The following is a 27,594-nucleotide window of genomic DNA, read 5'->3' on the forward strand; positions in this document are numbered from 1 at the left end:
ATCTTTTCGAGCATGGCTTTCTTGCGTAAGAGATTTAGAGTTTTCAGAAATGCTTCAAATACTGTAGTCTCACTGTTTGACCCACCGTTCAAAACGCCTTGCTTTTTAAGCCAGTGCTTGCTGCATTAGAACGCCCTTTCGGGTTTTCATCCTAATCTTTTGTGTTAATCAAGACGCCCTTTTCGGGTTTTCACCTTGATCCCTCTCTCTTTTTCTTTTTTCTTTTCTTTTCTCTTTTTTTTAAGATGCCATTTTTCGGGTTTTCATCTTGATTTTCCTTTTTTTAAGCATAATATTTCTTCACAGCATCTGAATTCACTGGATTCGATAACTCCTTCCCATCCATCTCAGTGAGAATCAAAGCTCCACCCGAGAATGCTTTCTTTACGGCGTATGGTCCTTCCCAATTTGGGGCCCATTTTCCTCGGAGGTCCTTTTGTATTGGGAGAATCTTTCTCAGTACAAGTTCTCCTTCGTGGAATTCTCTTGGCCGTACTTTCTTGTCATGGGCCACGATCATTCTCTTCTGGTACATCTGTCCGTGACAAATTGCCTTTAGACGTTTTTCTTCGATGAGGTTTAATTGATCATATCGAGCTCGAACCCATTCTGTTTCTTCTAGTTTCGATTCTATTAAGACTCGTAGAAAGGGGATCTCAACATCGATAGGTAGCACAGCTTCCATTTCATATACCAGAGAGAAAGGAGTTGCTCCCGTAGATGTCCACACAGATGTACGATATGCATACAAAGAAAATGGTAGCTGCTCGTGCCAATCTTTATATGTCTCGGTCATTTTCCCAATAATCTTCTTAATATTCTTGTTGGCCGCTTCAACAGCTCCATTCATTTCCGGGCGATTGGGTGATGAATTATGATGCTTTATTTGAAATTGTTCACAAACCTCCTTCATCATCTTGTTGTTCAGATTCATGGCGTTATCTGAAATGATTCTTTCAGGCAAACCATATCGACAAATGATTTCCTTTTTCAAAAACCTGCAAACTGCAGTCTTCGTCACGTTGGCAAACGAAGCGGCTTCTATCCATTTTGTGAAATAATCAATGACCACAAAAATGAATCGGTGTCCATTAGAAGCTTTTGGGGAAATTGGCCCTATAACATCCATGCCCCACATAAAAAAAGGCCACGGAGAAGTCATGACGTGAAGAGGCAAAGGGGCTACATGAATTTTATCACCATAAATTTGACATTTGTGGCATTTTCATGCGAAATTAATGCGGTCGCTTTCCACCGTCAGCCAGTAATATCCGAGTCTCATAATCTTCCTGGCCATAGTGAACCCATTGGCATGTGTCCCGCAAATTCCCTCATGGACGTCTTCAAGTATTTTTCTAGCTTCAACAGTATCTACGCATCTCAATAGCACCTGATCTTTTCCTCTTTTGTACAGGATGTCCCCATCGAGAACAAATCCCGCTGCCATTCTTCTGATTTTTCTTTTGTCGTTCTCATTTGCTTGTTCGGGATACTTTTGATTCTTGATATATTCTAAGACATCATGGAACCATGGACGTCCATCTGGCTCTTTTTCAATGCTGAAACAATGTGCAGGGACTTCATATATGCTCGTTTGAAGAGGCATTATTTCCGTTTCTCTGTTTGCTTTGAACATTGAAGCCAAAGTGGCTAGGGCATCAGCCAATTGGTTTTCTTCTCGTGGAAGGTAATTAAAAGTTATTTCTTTGAATTCTTTAATCAACTCTGCCACTAGATCACTTTATTTAACCAGTTTCGAATCTCTCACTTCCCAATCTCTACGGATCTGGTAAATCACCAAGGCTGAGTCTCCGTATACCTCTAAAGTTTTGATGTTTCGTTCAATAGCTGCACGAAGTCCCATGATACATGCCTCATATTCCGCTATGTTATTAGTACAGAAAAAGTTCAGCCTGGCAGTGAGTGGGTAATGGCTCCCTTCTGGGGATACTAAGACTGCTCCAATCCCATGCCCCAATGTGTTCGATGCACCATTAAAGCTCATCTTCCATGACTTTCTTTTTGATGACTCGCCCTTTTTTTCTGTAATGCACATCAAATCTTCATCCGGGAAATTAAATCTCAATGGATCATATTCATCCATTGCTCGGGTTGCTAAAAAGTCAGCTATTGCACTTCCTTTTATGGGCTTTTGACTCACATAGACAATGTCATACTCCGACAGTAAAATCTGCCATCGTGCCATTCTTCCTGCAGGTGATTCCATCATGTACTTTATTGGGTCCAGCTTTGAAATTAACCATGTTGTATGATACAACATATACTGTCTAAGTCTCCGAGCTATCCAAACTAGAGTGCAACAGTATTTTTCAATAGACGAATACTTTACCTCGTATTCAGTGAACTTTTTACTGAGGTAGTAGATCGCCTTTTCTTTCTTTCCTGACTCGTCGTGTTGCCCCAGTACGCAACCCATTGAATTTTCGAACACAGTCAAATACAATATCAATGGTCTTCTCGGAGTTGGCGGTACTAGCACTGGAGGACTAGACAAATATTGTTTTATCCTATCAAAGGCCACTTGGCATTCCTCATTCCATTCTCCCGGGTTATGTTTTCGAAGAACCCGAAAGATTGGGTCGCATTGGTTGGTAAGTTGAGCGATGAATCGGGTGATGTAGTTTAACTTCCCTAAAAAGCCTCTGACTTCCTTTTGCGTGCGCGGAGGTGGTAACTCTTGAATGGCTTTTATTTCATCTGGATCAACTTCAATGCCTCTCTCACTGATAATGAAGCCAAGCAATTTTCCTGAGGTAGCCCCAAACGTACATTTGGTCGGATTGAGCTTTAGCTGGAACTTTCTCAGTCTGTCGAACAACTTTTTCAGGTTCACTACATGCTCTTCTTCCTCTCGAGATTTAACAATCATATCGTCGATGTAGACCTCTATTTCTTTATGCATCATGTCATGGAATAACGTCACCATAGCCCTCTGATATGTTGCCCCAGCATTCTTTAGCCCAAATGGCATCACCTTGTAGCAGAATGTTCCCACATTGTTATGAAGGTAGTTTTCTCCATATCCTCAGGGGCCATCTTGATTTGATTATACCCCGAGAATCCGTCCATGAAAGAAAACAATGAATGTTCTGCTATGTTATCCACCAACGTATCAATGTGTGGTAAGGGAAAACTATCTTTAGGACTTGCTCGATTCAGGTCACGATAATCCACGCACATTCGTACTTTGCCGTCTTTCTTTGGTACCGGGACTATGTTAGCCACCCATTCTGGATATTTGGAGGCTTGTAGGAAGCCAGTGTCAAATTGCTTCTTGACTTCCTCTTTTATCTTCAACAACATCTCAGGCCTCATCCGTCTTAGCTTTTGTTGAATAGGCTTGCATTCTGGCTTTAATGGGAGCTTATGGACCGCTACATCTTCATCCAATCCTGGCATGTCCTGATATGACCATGCGAATACATCTTTGTATTCACGGAGTAAAATGATCAAACTATGCCTGGTACTCTCTGAAATAGAAGTCCCAATCTTCACTTCTTGTTTCCTCTCTTCAGTGCCCAAATTTATTGTTCCCACAGATTCTTCATGAGGCAAAATCTGTTTATCCTCTTGTTCCACCATTCTTAATAATTCAGGAGACGAGACATAATCTTCAGCATTTTCTTCGGCTTCAAATTCTCCTAAGCAAACAGCCTTCTCACAATTAATTTCAAGATTCGTAACGGGCTTATTCATGTCGTCAATATCTGAGCACCTGAAAGTTGAATGGAAAAGGAAGCTATAGAGGGACATCCAAGTATTGGAAACAAAATGTTATGTCATGGCAATGAGGCAAATGTAAGGATAGGCTATGAAATGAGAAAATGATTATGAAATTAGTGATAATGCGAAAAATCGTGACAAAATGCATCTTCATTGATATTCATTTAAATGATAAAGAGCGAATGCAAACTCTTACAAAAGAATTCTATTATATCTAAGGACACAATAGAAGGTTAATGTTTAGCATTACTCTGAAGACTTATAAACTACAAGAAGCTCCTCGACAGTCCAATTGTTCAACATGAAACCAGGAGGGCAAGGGCGTATCCTCGAGACATCTTTACTTACACCAGCCCCTTTGTCAATGATATTTATACTGACATTCTGAAAACTCCTTTCAATTAACCCCAGCATGTTTCGTAGATCATCTTGTCCAGGGTACATCATTCCCGCAGATGTAAATATTTTTGACAAAGGAGGGTACTCTATTGGTTCCCATTCTGGTTCTCGGCCCAAAGTTCTTGCAATTCTTCTCTCTTGATCCTTCTTCCACTGTCTTCTTCTTTGACGCCTATCAGGCTGGAACCCCAAACTGTATCGGGCCCTATGGTGCACTGGTTTTAAAGCCCTGACTATTCCTTGCAGATATCTTCCTAAACCTCTTCTCGCTCGAGCTCCCCTTCCTACGGTCAATTTGACACCCATTCTAGTATTTCTCGACAGTTTTGGCACCGGAATTCTGTTTCCCTCAACAATAAAAGTGGCATTGACGAATTCAAGGGATCAGAAGGAACATTCCAATGCATCTTTGTTCCCTTCCAAGTACGGTGTATCGGCAGAGACAGATGCGACAATGTCTTCTTCTCCCTCGACAGTGACCAAACAACCGTCCATGATAAATTTCACCTTTTGATGGAGGGATGATGGGACTGCTCCAGCAGAATGGATCCAGGGTTTTCCCAAAAGGCAGTTACAAGAGGGTGTAATGTCAATGACTTGGAACTCGACATCATAAATGTAAGGGCCTACTTCCAAAGGGATTTCGATCTTTCCCATGACTTCGCGCATCGTCCCGTCGAATGCCCTTACCGTGGAATGACAGGGCCTTAAGTAGGACAAATCCATCGGTATTCTGGAAAGCGTGGCCAATGGCATAACATGTAACGCTGACCCATTATCGATGAGTACGTTCGGTATTATGTAGCCCTTGCAGCGAGTTGTGATATGTAGCGCTTTTCACCGAGCCTCTACCATTTGGCGGTATCTCATCATCACTAAAAGAGATGAAATTGTCCGTATTTAGATTATTTACCCACCTATCAAGCTTCTCAACGGATATGTTGTTGGCCACATAAGCTTGATTTAACACCTTCAATAAAGTATTCCGGTGTGGCTCTGAATTTAATAGTAGAGATAAAACTGAGATTCGTGCTGGGTGCTTACTCAATTGTTCCACCACACTATACTCGCTGTGCTTGATAAATTTCAAGAATTCCTGAGCTTCTTCCTCATTCACAGGCTTTTTGGTTTCTTGCACGGGTGGAATTTCTTGCTCGACTTTGACTTCGACTTCGTGCATCACTGCTTTCCCTTTTTGCTTCCAATCACTATTCTTTTTTACTGGTTCGACTTCTTTCGAATAACAACGCCCACTGCGGGTAAAATGACCTACTTCCCCAATGTCTTCAGTTGTGGCTTCGGGCTTTTCCCCTTCAGGTGCGATGATATTGACATTATAATTCCATGGTACTGCTTTATTGTCCTTATAAGGGAAAGGAGATGGTACTTCGATTATCGTTCTCCTTCTTTGCGTCATAATAAATTATTAACGGTCGGTCGGCGCTATACGGGAAACCTGATGATTGATTGTCAGAGGCACATATTTCTCCACTATCGGCCTCTTTGGCTTTACAAAAAATCCCAATCTCCTTGTTATCCATCATACTTTGCAGTAATCCTCTGAACTCATCGCAGGACTGAATGTCGTGCCCTTCAACACCATGGAACTCACAAAGACTGTGACCTTTTGCATCTTTTCCTTCGAATACTCCGTCAAGACGATAGAGCAACTCTTTTTCAACTAGTACCTCCCAGATTTTCTGCAGAGGTGTTCTTATTTCAGAAACCCATCTTCTACTTTGCCGTTCGTTTTCCTCTCCTACTGCGCTCACATTCCCTTCGGTGTGGTTTGGGAATGGATTCCCGGTTGTACCGCCAGTACCATCAAATCGCAAAATGCCCGCATCAATGAGTCCTTGAACTCTCCTTTTGAAGGCAAGACAGTTCTCCGTAGAATGCCCCTGATTCCCAGCATGGTATGCACAACTACCGTTTGGATCGTACCATTTTGGGTATGGAGGTTTAAGGGGTGTCATGTAATGAGGGGATATTAACTGTTTCTCCAAAAGTTTTGGGTACAATTCCCCATACGACACAGGGATGGGAGTAAACTGCGGTCTCTCGAGATTAGGCCTTGCTGGTCTTGGTTCATTTCTGGGTTGGCTTTGAGCGGGTATAGTGTTTTGTGGGAATGACGTGATGGGTCTTTGGTTGTTCGTGGCGTAAACGGGATAGGAAGGAGGTGGTGCTTGGTAGTAAGGGTTTTGAGGGGAATAATAGAAATTTAGAGGTGGATAATTTCGAGTTCGGGGTTGGTTCGGATATAGATTAGAGGCATAACGGCTTCCCATTCCCACCATGTGGGCTTCTGGTTCTTTCTTCTTCATAGGTGCTGCCATTTTTGAACCTTCTGAGCCTTCCATTCTACCGCTCTTGACGGCATTCTCTATGAGCTCACCAGATATTACAATATCCGCAAACTCTTTCGTGGCACTTCCCACTAATTTGTCATAAAACGGCGCCTTTAAGGTGTTGATAAAGAGAACGGTTATCTCCGTTTTTGTTAGTGGGGGTTCCACTTGGGCCGAGACGTCTCTCCATCTCTGCGTATATTGTCTGAAGGTTTCTGATGGCTTTTTCTCCATCATTTGCAAGGTCATCCGGTCTGGCACCATATCCGACACATGCTTGTACTGCTCGCAAAATGCTGACGCCAAGTCCTTCCAGGATCGAATCTTTTCTCTACTGAGTTAGTTGTACCACTGAAGAGCTGACCCTGTTAGACTATCTTGAAAACAATGTATGAGTAGCTTATCCTCGTTCACATAACCGGTCATTTTTTGATAGAACATAATGAGATGTGCTTTTGGGCACCTTGTCCCATCATACTTTTCAAAATCAGGCGCCTTGAATTTCGGAGGCAAGATTAGATCAGGTACCAAACTGAGTTCTTTGGCACCTAGTGCGGAGAAGACTTCAGTGCCTTCTATTGCTTTGAGTCTTTCCTCTAGACTTCTATATTTTGCATCATGATTATTCAATTTCAACCTGGCTACCTCTGCTGGGTCGTCCAGATCTGGAACTAGTGGGTTCCCCTTGAGTATACCCTCGTTGTGTGGCGTGGGCATGCAGTGGAGTGAATCCCGGGGGATAGAGTGGATCCTGATCATGGTGAATTCTTGACTGAGGTTCCATAGCATCGGGGTTCTGCATGGGTCCTTTTCCTTTGACCAAAGTTGTCATCATCTCCATCATTTTGGCCATCTGATCTCTTTGCTCGAGTGATTCCTCTCGAGATCTCACCATTAGATCTCTCGTCTCTTGTTGCGATTTGGCCAGTTGCTCTTGTAATTCCTTTTGAGCCCTTTCCATCCTTTCAATTCTCTCATTGAATTCAGCCTCCATTACTCTAGCTTGTCGGCGCGTTTTATACGGATGACGTGGTTCCAGTCTTGTGGTATTACAACTGCGAATTATATATTTTATATTCAGCGACCGAGTATGGGATATGCAATGTATGAATGAATGCATGAATGAATGCATGAATGTCAAAATGTTAGTTATGCAAGGAATGCAAAAAATTGGTGTTGATTTCAAGATAGCCCCTATTTAGGCATTTCCTTAATCAAAGGAGTATTACATAACGTTTCGGTCACCCGTATAATTGACTCCTCCATTAGAAACCCGTTTTTGGCAACCAATCTCTAATCAACACCTTCCTAACAAGATGCCTTCGATGCATGATGAAAAATAAAAATACAGACAAATGACCTTGGTTAGCGCAACACATATAAACAGAGAAAAACTGTAGAAAATCTAACAAATTAAGCTACTTAGTTCAGTGGACTCGATTCCCTTGCTTAGAAAGCACAAATGTAAAAGAAATAGAAGGTAAGATGTGCTTTTCCCGTGTACTTATTTCGGTGACTACTAAACGAGCGGAGGTTCAGCATGGCTCTAGTTAGGTGGCTCGTATGGTTCATTATATGCGGTTTTGGTTCTAGATAGGTACTTGAATTGCCCGTACTATCATCTGCTAAGATTAACACGGAGCCTCGGTCATAGCCTATCACAGGCTCACGAGTTCAATTCGAGGGATTACATTTACTTATGCCTATGCGGAGGACAAGTTAACTCACGAAAGCATAAGTCATATGTAACCCGAAAGTATTCACTAGCCTGTGCGGAGGGACGAGTTAACTCACGAAGGCGTAGCGTTTACTTTCACTTAAACGGACGGAGCCTGGGTAGAGAGCTCATGTTATGCGAAAATGCAAGTGCACGGTGTGTGGGGAACAACTCATAAACCTTTACGTTTCACTTAAAGAAACTAAACCAAAATTAAAACCATAAAAATTGAAAACTGAAAAACAACCAAATAAGCAAGTTAGAAGAAATATTTACAGCACGATACAAATGCATGAATTTTGAAAACGAGATTTTCGGATCACGACCAAATATTTACTGTGAACAAGGAAATTTGAAAATTTTGACAAAACGTGTTTAATTCCAGACACGACTCTCAAAAAGGCTGTCCCCAGCGGAGTCGCCAGCTGTAGCGACGTAAAAATTTTAGCTTAGCTTGGTCGCTAATTGTGGCGATTTATTGAAATTTTTTTTGAAATTTGACGTTTGATTTTTGAAATAAATAGGGAGTCGCCACCGATCCTTTTTCCTAGGTGTGATCGGACACCTATTAGATCTTTTATTAAAACAAATAAAAGGCTGAGTTTAGGTCTACGTTAAAATCCAGAGAAAATTTAGGGTTCGGGAGTCGGTTACGCACGAGGAAGGTATTGGCACCCTCGCGACGCCCAAAATTGGTATCTTATTAAACACATGTTGTCTTGATTTTCAAAAATACGAATTCAATTTGACATTTAAGTGTGATCCGATTGAAGGAAATGAGAAGTTGCAAGTTTTTTTGTTTTTTAGAAGGACGTCCCGTTTTTAACACGAGCCGATTAATTTCACCCAACATAGCGGTGAAATCGATGACTTAATGTTAAAATTGGTACATTGCCTTATTCTTAAAATTAAAATGTAAAAAGTTTTTAAAATGATAGTAAAAAAAAATCCAAGAATATTATTGTCAAAAAATGCGAACAATGATGGGAATAATAAAATATATAAAATATAAAATATTAAAATATCAAAATATTAGAATAATAATTAATATTGACAAATAAAAAATAAAATAGAAATAAAAAAGATGTACATAATATATATTAGAAATAATAATGATGTTAAAAAAAATACTATTAATAATACTACATCAATATGTACATATATAAAAAATAAATACATGATAATATTAAAAATATGTACATAATATAGTGTTAAAAATACATACATAATATAGTTAAGATATATACATAAGATAACATGTAGAAAAAAAAATATAAATAATATAATATTAAAGATATATAAATAAAATAGTATAAAATATATATATACGTAATATAAAATTTAAAATATACCTAATATATTAAAAGAATATATATATAATATAATATTAAGAAATATAATAATAACAAAAAAAAAAGAGAGGGAGAGGGTGGGTGATTTTCGGCCACAAGGCCGGCCATCGTCCGGTTGCCGGACCGCCGCCGGCGCCACCGTACACAGCAGCCGGACCTCAAAAAAACTTTTTCGGTAAAAATGGGTAAGCTTCCTCCTTTTATTTTTTACTTTCGTATAAAAGAAACAAAATAAGATTGAAAGGAAAACAATAAGTAAACAAAGAACTTAAAATGAGAATAGACAAAGAAACCTCTTTTGCTTTGATTTTTGATTAATCTCCAAAAAAACTAGCTTCTCCAAAAACTAGCCTTCACAATAACTCTTCTCCTTGATTACTTTAAAAAGAAACCTCTCCAAAAGTCCTTTACAATAACTTTCTCTCCCAAAAACTCTCCAAAAAAATCTCCCCCTATATACAAAATATGAGAAGGCTTATATAGCCATTTACAAAATATTTTTTTATTGTTTATGTCTTTATTTGTAGGTACAAGTGGTGGCGGAGAAGGTGTGGCTAGTGGAGTTAGTGGTGGAAAAAGAGTGGCTAGTGGAGTTGGTGGTGGAAAAGGTGTGGCTAGTGGAGTTGGTGGTGGAAAAGGAGTGGCTAGTTGAGAAAAGTTTAAGTTGTGGGCTAGGTTTTTTATTTTGATTTGGGCTTAGAATTTGGGCCATTGGGGTTTTGATGTAAATTGGGCTTTGGGTAGTTAAGATTTTGGGTTTTGGGTTTAATTTTGGTGGGTTAGGTAAGGCTAAATTGGGTTTTGATGTAAATGGGCTAAAATTGGCCTACAACAAATGATAGAAAATGATGTTTCGAAAACTAAAAAAGACGTAACTTTTTGGTATAATAATTTCTTTTAAAAAATATAAAAATGTTTGATTCAGAAGAAGAAAAAGAAACCTTAATTTGTTTTTACTTTAAAAAGGAAAAAAAAATGAAATAGGTAGTCTATTTCCCTTGCGTTTATGTAAGAAGACGACGTTTAACAACGGATAGTTTTGTAGGTAACCAACGCCAACACTTATTTCACCATGGCCAGGGGGGTACAATGGAATTCAGTGATCCATGTTCATAGGTCGGTACTATAGCTAATCGTGGACTAAAGGTGGATTCGAAAAGTAATAAGATTTGAGTAAAAATGTAACAGCTTAATTTTTAGTAGTATTAGAATAGTGATTTGAGATCATTAAATCCGATTAGTGAGTCAAAAATTTAATAAATTATTACCTACGAGGCAAGTGTGAATATAGAAGTATTTTTGAATTAGTGAAGTGAGTGATTTAAAAGAATTAATTAAGTAAATTGGGTCGAGAATGAGGTATCGAGACCTCGACTTCATAAATCAAGCCATAAATATTTTTATAAATATTTATGGAGTGTTAGTGAGGTATTATCAAAATTTCGTCAGAAAATTTTGTCGTTTGGTTGGTTAATTAAATAAAAAGGACTAAATTAAAAATGTGTAAAAGTTGCAAAAGGGTTAAATAGCTCAATTTTCAAATGATGAAGGATATAAAGTGAAAATAATCCCAAAAGAGATATTTTGAGCGGCAATAGCTGAGAAAAATCAGGAAAAGGGGTGAAATAAGGGTAAAATTGGAAAATTACCAAAATTAGCTAAATAAAAAGGGGACCAAATTGGAATATCTAGAATTCTCTTCATTTTTCTTTATTTTGATCAGCTGAAAAACAGTCATGGAAGAGGGTTCAAGCTGGTTTTCATTCTCTAGCTACATGTAAGTTTAATTCTTGCTTTCTCCTTGAAATTTCTATGTTTTTGGACTTTTACAATTAGGTCCAACTTACTATTTCATTAGTTTTTGGTTTCATGGTTAATTTTTTTTAAATTTTTTATGGATGAGTGCTGGAAGAATATGATGAATAAACATAGAATTGAAGCTTTAATTTTGATATATGATAATTTTATCAAGTAAAATTGATGGAAATTAATTTTAGGACCAAATTGTGAAAACGTTTGTAATTAAAGTCTAGTGCTGAAATTATGATTTCCAAAGGTTGTAAAGTAGTCTAAAGTGATAGAATAAAGTGTTAATTGAGAAAAATTAGCTCAATTGAGAGGCTAATTGAGTAGGGACGAAATTGTTATTTATTAAAAGCTTAGGAGAAAAATGGTAATAAACAGCTTGTACTAAAACAATATTGGACAGTAGCAGTAGACTAACTTTGAAAAATCATCATAAATTGTATAAATCGAATTAGAAGATGAACAAAATATAAAATTAAAGTTTATTGAGCCTAGTTTCTCATAGAAGAAACGATGTAAGCAATGTATTTGTAAATCATGAGATATAATGAATTTTGAGAGACAAGGTCAACATGAATTCGGGTTCCCCTATTCTGATTTTAAAAAAATCATAAAAAAATTGAAGAAAAATAATTAAGGGCTTAAATTTATATGTATAGAATCTTGAATAAGTCTATTTTCAATAGAAACAAACGGGAACATCATTCGAATCCTGTACGAGGAGATAATTAATTTTTAGTGAAGAAGGGTTGGAACTGTCAGACAACAGAACATGGGTGACTTTAAAGAATAAACTGTACTTAATGGTTAAACCAAAAATTCTGAAAAATTTATGGTAAGAAGATATGTGAGTCTAGTTTCAAGGAAAATTAGCGGATCTTACTTTGGAGTTCCGTAGCTCCAGATATAAATAATTTAGTGACTATGACACGGGTGAATAGATTGAATATTCACATAAGTAATTAGTGAAAATTATGGATAAGCTTACTTACAAGAGTGTTATTTATACCAAGGATGTGAATGGAGAGGAGGAGGAGGAAAAAAAATATACATATATATATATATGAATGACTTGTGTGTAAATTGATCACATGCCCGATTATAATCGATAAATATTTATTTGGAATATTTATTATGAAATTATGATTATCGTTATAATACAAAAATCGAACTTGTGAGTTTGTATAACTAAATTTTAGTGACCATTTGTTAATTTTATGAATTTTATGATGTGTTAATTTCATATGTATTGATGATAAAACCGTGAATAATGTAAAAGCATGAAAATTGAATAAATGATCAAATTAAGCACTTCAGTTTAGTGACAAGATGAATTGACGGAAAAGACAATGGTTGGTCCATGGCAACGTGTGAAACGTAGGTGTAATAGGCCAATTTTGGCCTGGGCCTGAAAAAATAATAACCGAAGCCAAATATGCAATCGGTCGAAAACAAGCCAAAAAGAGCCAAATTGAAAGACAATCATTAAATTGTGGCCAAATCAAAAAAATGGAGAAAGTCAAAGGGTTATCAAATTTTGTTGACTTGGTGAAAAGCTAAAAATAAAAAGATATTATTTTTATTTTAATTTATTTTATTATTAAATTAGTTAGACTATTTTTAGTAAACCTCATGTATATAAATAAGGGTATTTTGTTCTTTGAAAGGGAATTTACTTTTGGAGGACTTTTGGTATTCCTACTTCAATTTGAAATTGGATTATTCTCTCTTTTCCTATTTTCATTGGATTTGAATTATTTTCTATTCCCTTTCTATTAGGTGGGAATTTTGTCCATTTCATTTCAATTTCTTTGTTTTTTCCAAATTCGTCCAATTGCTTTTAACCATTATGTTTTTTATTTGTTTTACAATTAAGTTTTCATTATTCTTAATTTTGGCCCTAAAATTTGTTTTGACTACATTTTGGTCTTCCTTGAAGCTGTGTGTTTTGGAGGGTGGAGATTATTTCCCTTTTGGTCCCTCCTTGTTATTCGCACGTTCAAATTGGTCCATTTTCTTTTATTTATCTTTGATTTGACCCAGAATTTTGCTTTAAGGTTTGATTTAATCCTTTTTTATTTTCGCTATTTTATTATCAAATTAGCTAATTTAATATATTATTACTATTACTATTACTATTATGTTTCTATTTATATTTATTTTGTTATTCTAATACTATTATTATTTATCTATTTATATTTCTACTATTATTATATTTCTATTTATTATATTTTTATTTCTATTTATATACTAATATTATTTTCATTATTATTTTTCTTATATATGTTTTTTACTCTTGTTATTAACATTCTATTTATTTATTTATTTATTTTATATTTTTTGTTATTATCTATTTTAACTTTTTATACAACGCTCATTTTAAATTTTTACACATTATTTACTTTAATATTTTCATATATTATGTATTTCAAACTTTTTTTACACATTATATATTTTGAATTGTTTATATATCATTTTTAAAGAGTTTTATATATTATTTTATCTTGAATGGAAAATAATTTTTTTTAAAAATTATTTTATATATTTTAGATTGCTTTTATAATCACCCGCATTTCAAAGAACCCTCTCAACATAAGGAAATATTTCATGTTTGGGAATTCGAGAAATCGTGCCCTATAGTGCTGGGTTTCGATTTTTCGTTCAACTAAAATGCGGAATATCTTTTGAAATTTCATCCATGTTTTTTTTAAAAAATTAAAACGAGTCAATATTTTGTGTTTGGGGGGTTTGGGAGGTCGTGCCCAATCGTGCTGGGCTTCAATTTTCCATTCGACTAAAATACAAAATATCCTTTTGAAATTTCATCCATGTTTTCTCAAATTAAAATGAGGCAATGTTTCGTATTTGGAAATTCGATAAATCGTGCCCAGTCGTGCTGGGTTTCGATTTACCGTTTGGGCCGAATAGCCAAATATCCTTTTTAAAAGTTTTAAGTGCATGTGTTTTGGAAAATCCTGAGATGATCTTGTGTCGAAGGTTCGAAATATTGTATCCAATCGTGCTGGACATAATATTTTATTCCTTCTAAGCAAAAGAATCTCAATATCCAATTCAAGTTATCCAAACGTTTTTAAAGATTGTATTTTAAAATATTTTCAAATTTTCAACATTAGGACGTTAATCAATCAATACGGTACCAATTTTGGGCGTTGCGAGGGTGCTAATCCTTCCTCGCGCATAACTGACTCTCAAATTCGTCTTCTAATTTTTTGTAGACCAAAAACGTTGTTTTAATAAACCAAAATGTTTTATTAAAATGATCGACCACAGTGTGACCCGATCACACCTAAACAAAAAGGATTGGTGGCGACTCTATGCCTTGTTTAAAAGTCGATCCCCATTTTCCAAAATAAAAATGGTTTCGACAGTAGGTATGGTATCATCCATACCGAGTTATGAAAGTAGGTATGGTATCATCCATACCGAGTTGTGAAACGTAGGTATGGTATCATCTATACCGAGTTGTGAAATGTAGGTATGGTATTAACCACATCGAGTTGTGAAACGTAGGTATGGTATCATCCATACCGAGTTGTGGAACGTAGGTATGGCATCCGAATCTGTCTTCTAGTTTTTCGTAAACCAAAAACATTGTTTTAATAAACCAAAATGTTTTATTAAAATGATCGACCACAGGGTGACCCGATCACACCTAAACAAAAAGGATTGGTGGCGACTCTATACCTTGTTTAAAAGTCGATCCCCGTTTTCCAAAATAAAAATGGTTTCGACAATAGGTATGGTATCATCCATACCGAGTTATGAAAGTAGGTATGGTATTAACCATATCGAGTTGTGAAACGTAGGTATGGTATTAACCATATCGAGTTGTGAAACGTAGGTATGGTATCATCCATTCTGAGTTGTGGAACGTAGGTATGGCATCATCCATACCGAGTTGTGGAACGTAGGTATTTTATCATCTATACCGAGTTGTGAAACGTAGGTATGTTATTATCCATACTGAGTTAAGAAACGTAGGTATGGCATTTCCCATACCGAGTTGTGAAATGTAGGTATGGTATTTTCAATGAGGAAAACCATACTAAGTTGTGAATCGTGGCATTGAGCAACGATGTGCTTAATTTCGTAAGACGTTTTCTAATTTGATAATAAGTAATCTAATCAGTGAGAAGTGGTAGCTCTAGCTACCTGATCAGTGAGAAGTGGTAGCTTTGGTTACCTGAGCAGTAAATTGCATGCTTATGAATGGTTACACATATTTATCTAAAAAACAAGAAAAATGATGGTTATTGATACATGGAGACATGAGACACTGATATATGAATATGGAATATGTTTGATAAATGTGTTAATTTATAATTATGGAATTATATACCTCATGTGTGCTATTTGCAGAAAGATGAAATTTCAAATACTTTGGTGAGTAAAGCTTAAATATGAATTAGTATGAAATCGAGACAAGTTATGAAAATATATTTAAATTATCTGTAAGTGTTTCGTACTCCTCGGTAATGCCTCGTACTCTATTCCGGTGACGGATACTGGTAGGGGGTGTTACAAAAAATATAAATTCGAAAAATGCTATTAGGCAAAAAACAAGGTCTGTTTTTTAAACAAGTAGATCCTTAGGTAAATTTTTTTTTACTCGAGCCCAATCCGGCCCAAATTTGCAGAGAAAGACTTGTTATTGTTTCCATTATTTTGGTGTTATTTTACCACTATTTTGCTGTCATTTTGCAATTATATTGCTCCTATTTTGTTGTTATTGTTTGTATATTGTATAACTTTTATTTTATTGTTAATTTTGTTACTATTTTAAAGGCATTTGCTTACTAAGTTGCACCTATCTTAGTGTTATTTAAGCATAAATATTAAACACTTTTTTTAAAATTTATTTTTAATTTTTTAGGAAATATTTATTTTATTGTTTTTAGTGTATTTGATGTATTATATTTTTTAAATTTATTTTTACATAAAAATAATAATATAAAAAAATTTATTACGGCCGAGTCAAGCTTGGACAAAATTTTAGGCTAATTTTTCAAGCCGGGGCTAGGGTATAAAAAACAAGCCTAAATTATGTTGAGGCCCAACCTGACCCATAATCACCTCTAGTCGGCAAGAACAACTTGAGAAATTTTGTTTGGGGTTAAGATAAAATTATAAATTGTTAGGTTAGATTTTAAAATTTTTATGTTAAAAAGATTAAATTGTATTATAAAATAACATGAGGTACTAAAATTATAATACACTTTGCTTACTCCTCTTTGGATTCACCCCTGCAAATTGGGTTATCCATTTAACTTGGTAAATACTGTTTAAGATCAGAGGTTAGCAAAATCTGATTCGTTTCGGAAAGTTCGATAAAAAATTTAAATTTTGAATTAAATAATTCAAGTTATTTGAGTTAATTGAGTTATTTGAATCAACTCGAATAAAAAAAATTAATTTTTTCGATTTAACTCGAATATGAATTACACAATTCGAATTACCAGAAAATCCGAATAAGAAAAGGCAAAACTACATTGTTTTGATAAATGTTTATCTTTTCTAAAGTTAAAAGTGAAAACCATTAAGTTAAAAGGTAAAATCATTATATTATTTATGTAATTGAATAGTCTTGTGTTTCGTCTACTACTTAACTAATCGGTCTATGTAAATGCAATATTGAGTATATAAATAATATGATTCGCTAACTCGACTCGACATTTTTTGCCTCGATTCAAAAAAAAATTTAATTTAAGTTCGGCTGCTAAAATAGGATTCGTCAACTTAACTAACTCAAAATTTTTTGACTCGATTCAACTCAACTCGATCGAATACTCTCTCTTAAGATAAGGTAATTTTATCTAAAAATAGTTTTGCTTCGCTTTATTTTCTTTTTCACTAAACCAAAATTTTTACTTTAGTTGTAGTTTATTAATCTGAGTTTTGATCCGTAATATTAAAGATCTATGCTGACGGGATTGGGAGGTGAGGATAGCAAGATTTCAAGTGATGCCAACAGGGTGGCTGATTATAATATCGCAAAGCTCGATGCTAGTAGGGATGTTGCATTACACTGTTTTGAAAAGCCAATTCTTGGGCCTTGGATGCTGCTTAAAAACTATGTACATGTACTGTCTGCAAATGTCTGCACCACTTGGTTTTCTTTGATTGTTTGCTTCATCTTGTTATAAATAATAAGAAAAAAAAAGAAAAGAAAAGAAAGAAAGACAAACTCCATCAGAAGTTTTTGAGGTGTCATTCACTGGGCAATCAGTTAGAGCCCAACAAATATCGACATTGCCCTCAAATTGTGTTGGAATTCTATCATCCGTCTCCACTGAGAACTAACATGCGATGAACGAGTTTTCATGTTAGAAATATAAAATAGTAATGGGGCAGAACCCAAACCCATTAACATATTAAAGGCAATTATGCTTTGAAAAACTATTTATATTTTACGGTTATTGTAAAATAAAACTTAGTATCAAACATAGAATTGTTCATATGTTGGGTCACTCAACTTTGACTTGAAGGTCTATTTGAAAAGTGCAAAGATTTTGATAAAAATATATATTCAAAAAATAAATTTGGATAAAAAATAAAACCTGTTTAAAAATTGAATCAAGCCTCAAATAAAGTTTTTTTTGCCCACACCTAAATTAACAAAAAGACAAAAAAAATTTATTTTATTACTATTTTGCTACTATTTTCTTATTGTTTTCTCACTATTTTACTACTATTTTACTATTATGTTATTACTATTTTCTTGTTGTTTGGATATTGTATAACTATGTTTTGTTGGAAAATATTTATTTTAATATTTTTAATATTTTTGATGTATTATAATTTTAAAATTTTTATATAAAAATAATATAAAAAAAAGTAAATCAGGCTCAAGTTTTAACATTTTTATTCGACTAAATTTAAACAAAAATTTAAACCTATTTTTTAAACTGGACTGAACCCTAACATAATAAATGAGTCTAAAATTTTAACAAACCTGAATTCAATCACAACCCGACCTGTCCATTAACAGGTGTAATCAAACATATCCTAAATATAATAATAATCGCCATGCCGCAATGTAAAAAATGAATGGCATTTTGCCATTTAAAAAAAAATGGCTCTTCGCCATTAAAAGGAAAATAAGTCTAATTAATGAAATGGGCAAATGACAATGGCCAATTTTCACGCAAGGAATGGTTTTTATGCCATCATTAATGGCAGTAGCCATTTTAATGGTATTGGCATAAAGCCATTAACAAAAAAAGTTAAATAATGGCCGTCGGCCATTTTACATGCAATCGTGTAAGGTGCTGTACATATACATGGCATTCGGTCTTATATTTTCATGAACAAGAAATATAATAATACCCGACTCTCTCTATAACTACGAAGAATTTAGGCAGTGAAATGTGGATACTTTTACATGCAATTAAGAACAGTTTCGTATTCATTTTGCAAGTTCATTAATTTAATTTCAATATGATTAGACGTGATATTTTCAACTCATGTAAAGAAAATATTTTAAAAAATTGAACTATACATAAAAATAATACAATTATTAATAAGGATCCGATTAATTACCCGATAAATAACACTTTAAATATTTCTCTTAAAGAATTCAGCCCTCAATACATATGAATCCATTAGTGTATCCATACTGAGTCCTTGAGCTTTGCCAAAAACGAGACCTCCTCCATAGACACCAAACTGATGGATGAATCTTACATGGCTATCCATAATTGAAGGTAACACTATGGTAACCCAGAACAGTAAAGTTAAGATATTAACATGTTATAATAATATATGAACAGTACAAATAAGTTTTCAGGTTTACTGGAAATTTGAGAAAGTGTAATTAAGTTTTTAAAATGTAAGTTAAGGTTAAGTTCGAGTATTCAAATTTTGAGCCATCTATTTTCTAATTTTCTAATAGATTATATAATTTTTATATATTGTGTAATATATAACGCATAAATATTAAATTTATAATAATATATAATATTATAATAATAAAATTATTAAATATCATATTAAAAATAAGGGGAGGAATCCAGTTATACTGGTGTAAGATTAAAATAGTTTTATGTTCTTTTTGTATAGTTAATATTTTAACAATCCAAACGTTGAATTTATTGATATAATTGTAGTTATTACGCATATAAATTTTTGAACTAATCTGATATTTTTATCATATCAATCTAAAATACTATATATTAATGTTTACTAAACATTTGAAAGGCTTTTTTTTACTTAAAATAAATAGTTAAAAATTTTAAATTTACAGCAAATTTGACATGTATAATTTATATGAATGAAATATGATAGTTCGGATCATTAAAATATATAGTATAAAAATATACAAAAGGGTGTAAAACTACTAGTTTAGTGGTGTAAGTAGATCTTACCCCCTAAAAATATAACATTTAAAAAAAATCAAAACAAATAAAATGGGCGAATTTAAAATAGGCTTAGATTAACCATTTATAAATATGGACAAATTGAAATTGTAACACCCCTTGCTCATCTCGATCGTCGGGACTGAGCTGCAAAATGCTACATTACAAAATGGTACATTACAAAATGGAACAGTTATAGATATTTAACAGATAATTCAAATAAAAAATCATTATTTATCATGATATAAGTCATTCAGCACAAATTTAAACCCTTTCCAAGCTTAATACAAGTTTGAGTGAGCTCTAAAGTTAACCCGGGATCGAATAACAACAAAACCGCAAAGATTTCAAAAGTTCAAAATGACGTCGTGACGTGAGGGAGTTCCTCGTCGTGACATCACCAGAACAATTTATCACGTCATGGTGTCAATCCACTCGACGTCAGAATGTCATTCATTGTTTGGCCTCGTTGAGACGATGGAGTTCATCATCTCAACGTGACATTATAGGCATTTTCTCATCAAGACGACCACTATACATCGTCGTGACGTGAATTATGTTTTTGGTACATTAAGTTCATTTGATACTTGCTTCAAACCATTCAATTAGGCTAAGGAAATGCTTTTAACATCATTTATACCTGTTCAAAACGTGCCAATTCCATACCAAAACATAACATATAATCACATAATCAATCTACGAAACCAATATGTCACATTTTGCACCAATTCACAGCAAGTGTACACAAACCATTCCAAACCATTCCATCTACTTAAACCATTTCATGTCACTTAACCTTTCAAAACAATAAGTTGACTTAAGCATACCAAACTCATTATATTTGTTAAATCCATATGAGCATGTCACTATGCCAAAATTATAAACATGAACAAATCATATTACCATAAGTTACCATACGTGTTCAAGGTCAACTAAGTCATACACATAAGTAACATTTCATACAACTTGACACTTACATGCCACATATAACCAAGTTCAACGACTAAAAGTCCACTGAATTAGGAGATGGATAGTGTAAGCTCTTCGAGGATTCGATCGACACATTCCAAAGCCAAAATCTACAGAAATAGGAAAAGCAACGAGGTAAGCATTACAAAATGCTTAGTAAGCTCACATGAATATAAACAGTTAACTTAACTCATATAATAAGTACATAGGTTAAACTAATGTGTATAACCAAAATTTACCTAACATATCAAAACATAATCACAATACAATGAGCTTGATTCATATTCAATTACATAAGTATACTTAAACTTGTTATCAAATCTCTTACTTTTCCATATTTGATCATTTAGTTTGTAACACATAATTTCCCTTTTCATATCATATAAGTTACCCGATGAAACATCGTAAAAGAACTCAATACACTGATATCAATTGCGTTTGATGCTCGTCTGAGCTAAACATATATATATATCCATTTGTGTCAAGTTACCCGTCTAGGCTAAACCTTTTATTGGCACGTCAAGTAGATTGGCCAAAGTTGTAATGTATAAGTCAGGTTACTCGTCCGAACTAAACCTTTTAAATGACCTCAGGTTGCTCGTCCAAGCTGAATGTATATTAGTGTCAGGTTACCCGTCCAGGCTAAACCTTTATCGACACATCATATAGTTGGTCAAAGTTGTACATACATGTAAGATTACCCGTTTGGGCTAAACCTATAAAACGACATCAGGTTACTTGTCCGAGCTAAACCTGTGTCACTTGTATCTTTAAGTCTGCAATAAATGTTGGATCTCGAAATCATCAAAAATCAACATGTAACCATGTATACAATACATTAACAAAGTTTCGTTGGGGTAATTCCATCATGTAAGTTCATATTCAACTCTTGTACAATTCAATCCAAATTTTACCATTTAGTACTAAGTTACAATTAATTCAAAATTTAACAAAACATACATATGTCCATAATATAATATCCATAAGGATTAAAACATAATTACACCATATGAACTTACTTGGAAAAAACAATCATCGATAAGGTGTCAAAGACTAATCCACAATTTTTCTTTTTCTACGAATATCCTCCGATTGGTTTAAATCTCAATCTAAATCATAATTTAATTCAATTATCAATTCCAAACATCATTTAACAGCATACTATAGCTATATATCAGTTTAATTTCATTTTTAGATATTCCTTCAAGTTTTTTATTTTATTCAATTTAGTCCCTAAAATCAAATTTTCCATAACTTTCAAATTTGAGTTTCGATTTCGAAACCGATCTCAATTTCATCCTTATATAGCTCTCTAATATCTAAAATTACATAAATTTAATCTTAATTTGAAAATATTTACACTTTAATCTCTATATTCAAAACTAACTTTCACTTTACAAATTAGTCCTTTTTCATATCTAAGCTCAAAATCTACCAGTTTAGTACAAAAAATTTCAAGATTCAACAATGGAAACTTTTATAAACTTTAACATTTTTTCAAAATAGTCCCTAGGTTAGTTAAATCAAGCTTCTGGGATCTCAAAAACATAAAAATTACAAGAAAAAGACTTGAAATCACTTACCAATTTGAAGAAAAAAGCTTGAAAAATTAAAGACCCTTTCTTTCTCCCTTGGACGGTAATGGAGATGAAAATAGATGGAAGATAATAAATTTTTTTGTTTTAATTTAACTTATAAAGCTTAGTAAAATTGTAAATTTTAAGATCTTTTAGTTTAATCTTAATTAATCTATTATTAATCATGTTTAAATCTTTTAATATGCATGACAACATCATCATCCACCAAATATTACTAAACATTGGTCTAATTGCTTAATTAATCCCTTGAAAACTTAAAAATCTATAGCGATTAACTTTTACAATTATTACGATTTAGTCTTGTACCTTAATTAACTATCTATTCAAATAAATAATTGTACCAAAATTCAATATAATACTAAAATAGTCTTGTAAATATTAAATAATAATATTAATGACTCGATCATTGAAAAACGAGATTTTGAAACCACTATTTTCAATACCACTAAAAAATAAACTGTTATACGAATAATATTTTAAATCAATATTTCAAGCTGAATCAAACTTGAACAAATATAAAATATGTAAGCATCAATAGTGACATTTGGGTTTTAACTTGTTGATGCCGAGGAACAAAACCCTATAAAAAACAACCATGGCAAAAAGTACCCCAAGATCAACCCACTTCGAGGTCGCCATTTCCACATGCCATATATCCCTCAACGCATCTTCTCCCGTTAAGATCATCGGCCTCGCCCCTCCACTTCCAACATTATTGTTATTATTATTATGATCATTCTCAAATCTCAACCCTTCAAACTCGTTCTTTAACAATCCTTGGTAAGCATACTTGTGGAAAGCAATGTGGTGTAAAGGGTATTTCAGCACCGGCTTGGGAAGATCGGCCGGTGATCGGAAGAATCCGGCGACCAACATCATTATACCTTGAATCCCAGCACCCACTATGATTCCCGTAAGGAAATTGGGTACCAAACTGGCAACGACCATCATTAAGCTCTCGATCAGCATTATAGAAGCAAATAAGGTGGATATAAAGAAAAAGAAGTGTTGAAACCCTTTTTGAAGACGCGGAATGTAATAACATATGGTGCCTGGGATTAGTGAAATTACTATCAGGAAGGGAATAGCCGAAATGGTGTTGGCTAAGACGAAAGCAATGATACCGTAGTGCCCGTTTAACCTTTCTCGTTCGAACACCTGAATATTGAACACAAACATATACATATAATAGTGGAGTTAATAGCTTTAAAAAAAGGAAGAGAATTTATTTAGGGTTTAGGTATTACAGACCTTCATTTCCTCCACAAAAGAAGGGAATCCACCTATGGTCATGAAGGTCAGAATTGCAGTTACAAACAAAAGCAATGCACCTCTTGCCTGAATATTCAAAATTTATAAAACTACTGTTTTAGGATAACAGTCCGTCATTCTCAAACCGAACCATAAATTTGAAAAAGTGTAACCTTACATTTATTTGTCAAGGTAAAACAAAAGCATTTTAAAATTATGGTGACTTTTAAAATTAGGGTTTAGGGTTTATGAAGAGTTTTGGCATATCTACCGTAGAAATTTAGCATTAGGAGTAGAATTGCAGCTGGTTTCTGGTTACCTGGATTGAACCATAGCTGAGGCCGAGGTTGTTAAACAGGACGGCAAGGGTTAAAGTCAATGCAATATAGACAGCTAGACGCCATCTATAGTAACCTGGATCTCGATACATGTTAATGAATGATCTTCTAGTAAGAACATGACACTGGTGGTTACATGTCTTTTCTCCTTCTCCACTGCTCTGCTGTGCTGAAGTGAAATCCATAGAACCCAACATGTGTTATTGTAATCTTTCCCCCAAAAGAACAGAAAGTGCCTTTTTGGAGACAGATTGCAAACCTGTTTACAAATTCTCTGTCTGAGCATGTTGGAATATATCAGAAGACTTGTATGAGTTCACCAGAATGTTGATTACTTCCTCAGTGGGGATTTCATTAACGAAGCCTTCCTCAATATCCTGATGAGCAGAGAAGCATACAATGTTTATATATTTTAATTTCATCAAATATTTAGATTTTAGATTTTGATGTCTAATCAACACCTAATCATTAATTTAAACATTAAATGTTAATTCAAATATGATACCGAACATATTTACAATATGCAAATTAAATTCTAAATATATATATCTAATTTATTAATGGTTTGAATCTAATGTGTTTAAAGATAAAAAAATTTAGAATTTAATAGATCTATTTCTTTTTTAGTTACCCATGAAATAAGTATACGCGTAGTTAAACTAAGATTTGATTGAAACATATTGGTATTTTAAGTAATTTATTACAACTTTTTAAAACTTAAAGATTTAGAATTTGATTAGGTGGAATTAACCCTTTATTTAATGCTAAAAAATATTTCTAATGGAGTTTATAGAAAACATCTACGTACCTTGTCGAACTCCTTGTTAATGGTTTTGAGGAAGTGATCCGATGGATTCTGAAGAGTCGGGCAAGGGAATCCATTGGAAGCAAAGAACTACACATTCAAACTCAAAATAAGTGATTCTAAACTTCATTCTTCTTCTAGTTCCATCGGGTAAATCACAAAATAATGCGAAAAACAAAGATGGGGTTACCTCGTTCGCAGCTGAAAGTGTACCAAAGTACACAGTTTTGCCTGCAGATAGAAGAAAAAGACTGAAATAACTGAAACACTTCACTGCTAGGCTGATGGATGGATGCAATGATTGTTCTTCGAACCCCATCTCTTCGATTCAGGCTGGCAATGCTGCTCATCACATGATACGAACCTGCACTATCAAGCCCACTGGTGGGTTCATCAAGGAACAAAAGCCTAGGGCGTGTTAATATTTCAATGCAAATGCTAAGTCTCCTCTTTTCACCACCGCTTAGCCCGTTATTTCCCCATCCACCGACCCTTGTATTCATGGCGTCTTGCAGTCCCATTTCTCTGATCGTCGTTTCAGCTCTTTGTTTCTTCTCTGACCTCGACATTGTATCCGGTAACCGGAGCTGAGCCGAGTAGTATACGGCTTCGGTTACGGTCAAGGTATGAATCAGTGCTTCATCTTGTGTTACGTATGCCTGTTAAAAAAATGAGAACAAACCAAGATGGGGTTTAATGTTTGATTTTGATTTTTGGATTTGATACATTGAATGTCATCGTACCGATGTTCCATAAGCCATGGTCTGTTTATGCCCATTGATAAGAATATCTCCTGCCTTCCTTGTATGAGGATCCAATATCCCTGGAAAATGAAATAATGAAGTGAAAAACATTTTACATTGAAATGGTTTTCGTTGAGATTATAAAAATGCATGGCTTACAACCTGCTAAGGCATTAAGAAGGGCGGACTTGCCACATCCTGAAGGACCCATTATAGCCAAGAGCTCACCGGGACGTGCAAAGCCAGTCAGGCCCTGTAGGATTGGTCGACCATTTTTACCATTAACAACTGTGACCCACAAATCCTTCCATGTTAAGAAAACGCCATCCTCGGCATCCGTGCTGCTACTTTTTCCTGTATGAATCCTTGGCGTTGAATTAATGGATTCCATTTCTAATACAGCCTCGATCTCCGGTCTATCATGCATGCTGCAACTGCATCAAATATTTATATCAATGGCGAGAAGATGAGTTTGGATTGTTGTTATTTGATGTGGGAAAAGAGAGTTTACATTAGAAAACCAGATAAGGCAATCCCACAAGATCTGTTAGAATTTGCATTGATTATACTTCACATTTAATGTTTCTCCGGTCAACACTTTATCTATAACAGCAATGCAGATGAAGGAGTTGATGCTTATATAGAATTTCTTTCGGGCAAAGGAACTTTTGTTTTAGTCAGTTCCGCCTTGATTCCAGCAATATCCGCCAATGCGTACCATTTCAGCACAAAACTGGAATACACAAATCTGTATTTCAAATTGATAGACATTAGCTGTTGGTGGAGGTTATGTATTGGGTTTGAGGAGGATAAATTAAAAATTTAGACTCATTTATTAGGTTCAGATTTAGTTTAGGTTAAAAAATGGGTCTAAAATTTTATTCAAGCTCAACCCAGATAAAAATGCTAAAACTTGGGTCCGACTTAGCCCGCCCATATTAATTTGTTATATTTTTCTTATATAATTTTTAAATATATATAATACATCAAAAATATTAAAAACATCAAAAAAAATATTTTTTAACAAATTGAAAATAAATTTTAAAAAATATGTAGACTTAAAGAACACTAAGAGAAATAAAAATTAATAAGCAAATGTCTCTAAAATAATAACAAAATTAACAAATGCCTTTAAAATAATAACAAAATTAACAATAAAATAAGATTTATACAATATCTAAATAATAATAATAAAATAGTAGCAACATAATAGTAAAATGGTAGCAAAATAGGGAGAAAACAATAAGAAAATGACATTAAAAAAAAAGAGCATATTTTTTTGTCTTTTAATGAATTCGGGCCGGGCAACGAATACCTTACTCGAGGCCCAACCCATTTTTTAAACAGGCCTTATTTTTTGTCCAAGCCCATTTTTCGGGCCTATATATTTGTCCAACCCCTCTCACATTTCGGGCGGGCCTTCGGACTAGGACGGGTGGCCCGACCCATAATCAGGTCTAGCTGTTGCATAAATAATGTTGAAAAAAATATAAACATTTTATTTTATTATTGTTTATAGTAATAAAAATTTGAGAAAACTATAGAATTAATTATCCAACTATTAGTATGTTTTTGTTTCGGTTATCCAATTATAAAAATTTTCAATTTAGTTATTAATATTTTAGATCATTTCTATTTGGTCACTTACGTTTTAGATCGTTTCTATTTTGGTCACTTTTCGTCAAACGGTTAACGGAATTGATGATGTGACCTTCTTTTAACTGATATAATAACTCATTTAGTCATCAATACTTGCACGCTAATTTGATCTGCACACACATATAATTAAATATAAATTATATATTATGAAAAAGTAAAAAAAATATTTATATAAATAATATTATATGTGTTTAAATTGAATTATAATTATAAGGCTCAAATATACATTTAGCCCCCTAAACTTGACACCTTCTCCCAAGTTAGTATTTATGATTTTTTTTGTCCCAAGTTGGTACTTGAATTTTCATTTCATCAAGGGTTTTGATACTTTTCTGTAACTATGTTAAATATAGGATACGTGACATTCTTAGGTTGTGACACGTGGCACTAATGATTCCATAATCTAATTTTTTATAAAAATATTTAAAATTTTAAAAGAAAATATATAAAATTATATAAATTTCTTAAAATATAAAAGAAATTATAA

At 34.0% G+C, this 27,594-nt stretch overlaps 1 pseudogene; it reads right to left on the reverse strand.

Moving 5' to 3' along the window:
* Window positions 1-1,741: 1,741 nt before the first annotated feature.
* Window positions 1,742-25,782, reverse strand: LOC107887934 (ABC transporter G family member 1-like; annotated as a pseudogene).
* Between the last annotated feature and the right edge of the window lie 1,812 nt (window positions 25,783-27,594).

This window comes from Gossypium hirsutum, chromosome A03 (assembly GCF_007990345.1).
Source record: "Gossypium hirsutum isolate 1008001.06 chromosome A03, Gossypium_hirsutum_v2.1, whole genome shotgun sequence".
Lineage (NCBI taxonomy): Eukaryota > Viridiplantae > Streptophyta > Magnoliopsida > Malvales > Malvaceae > Gossypium > Gossypium hirsutum.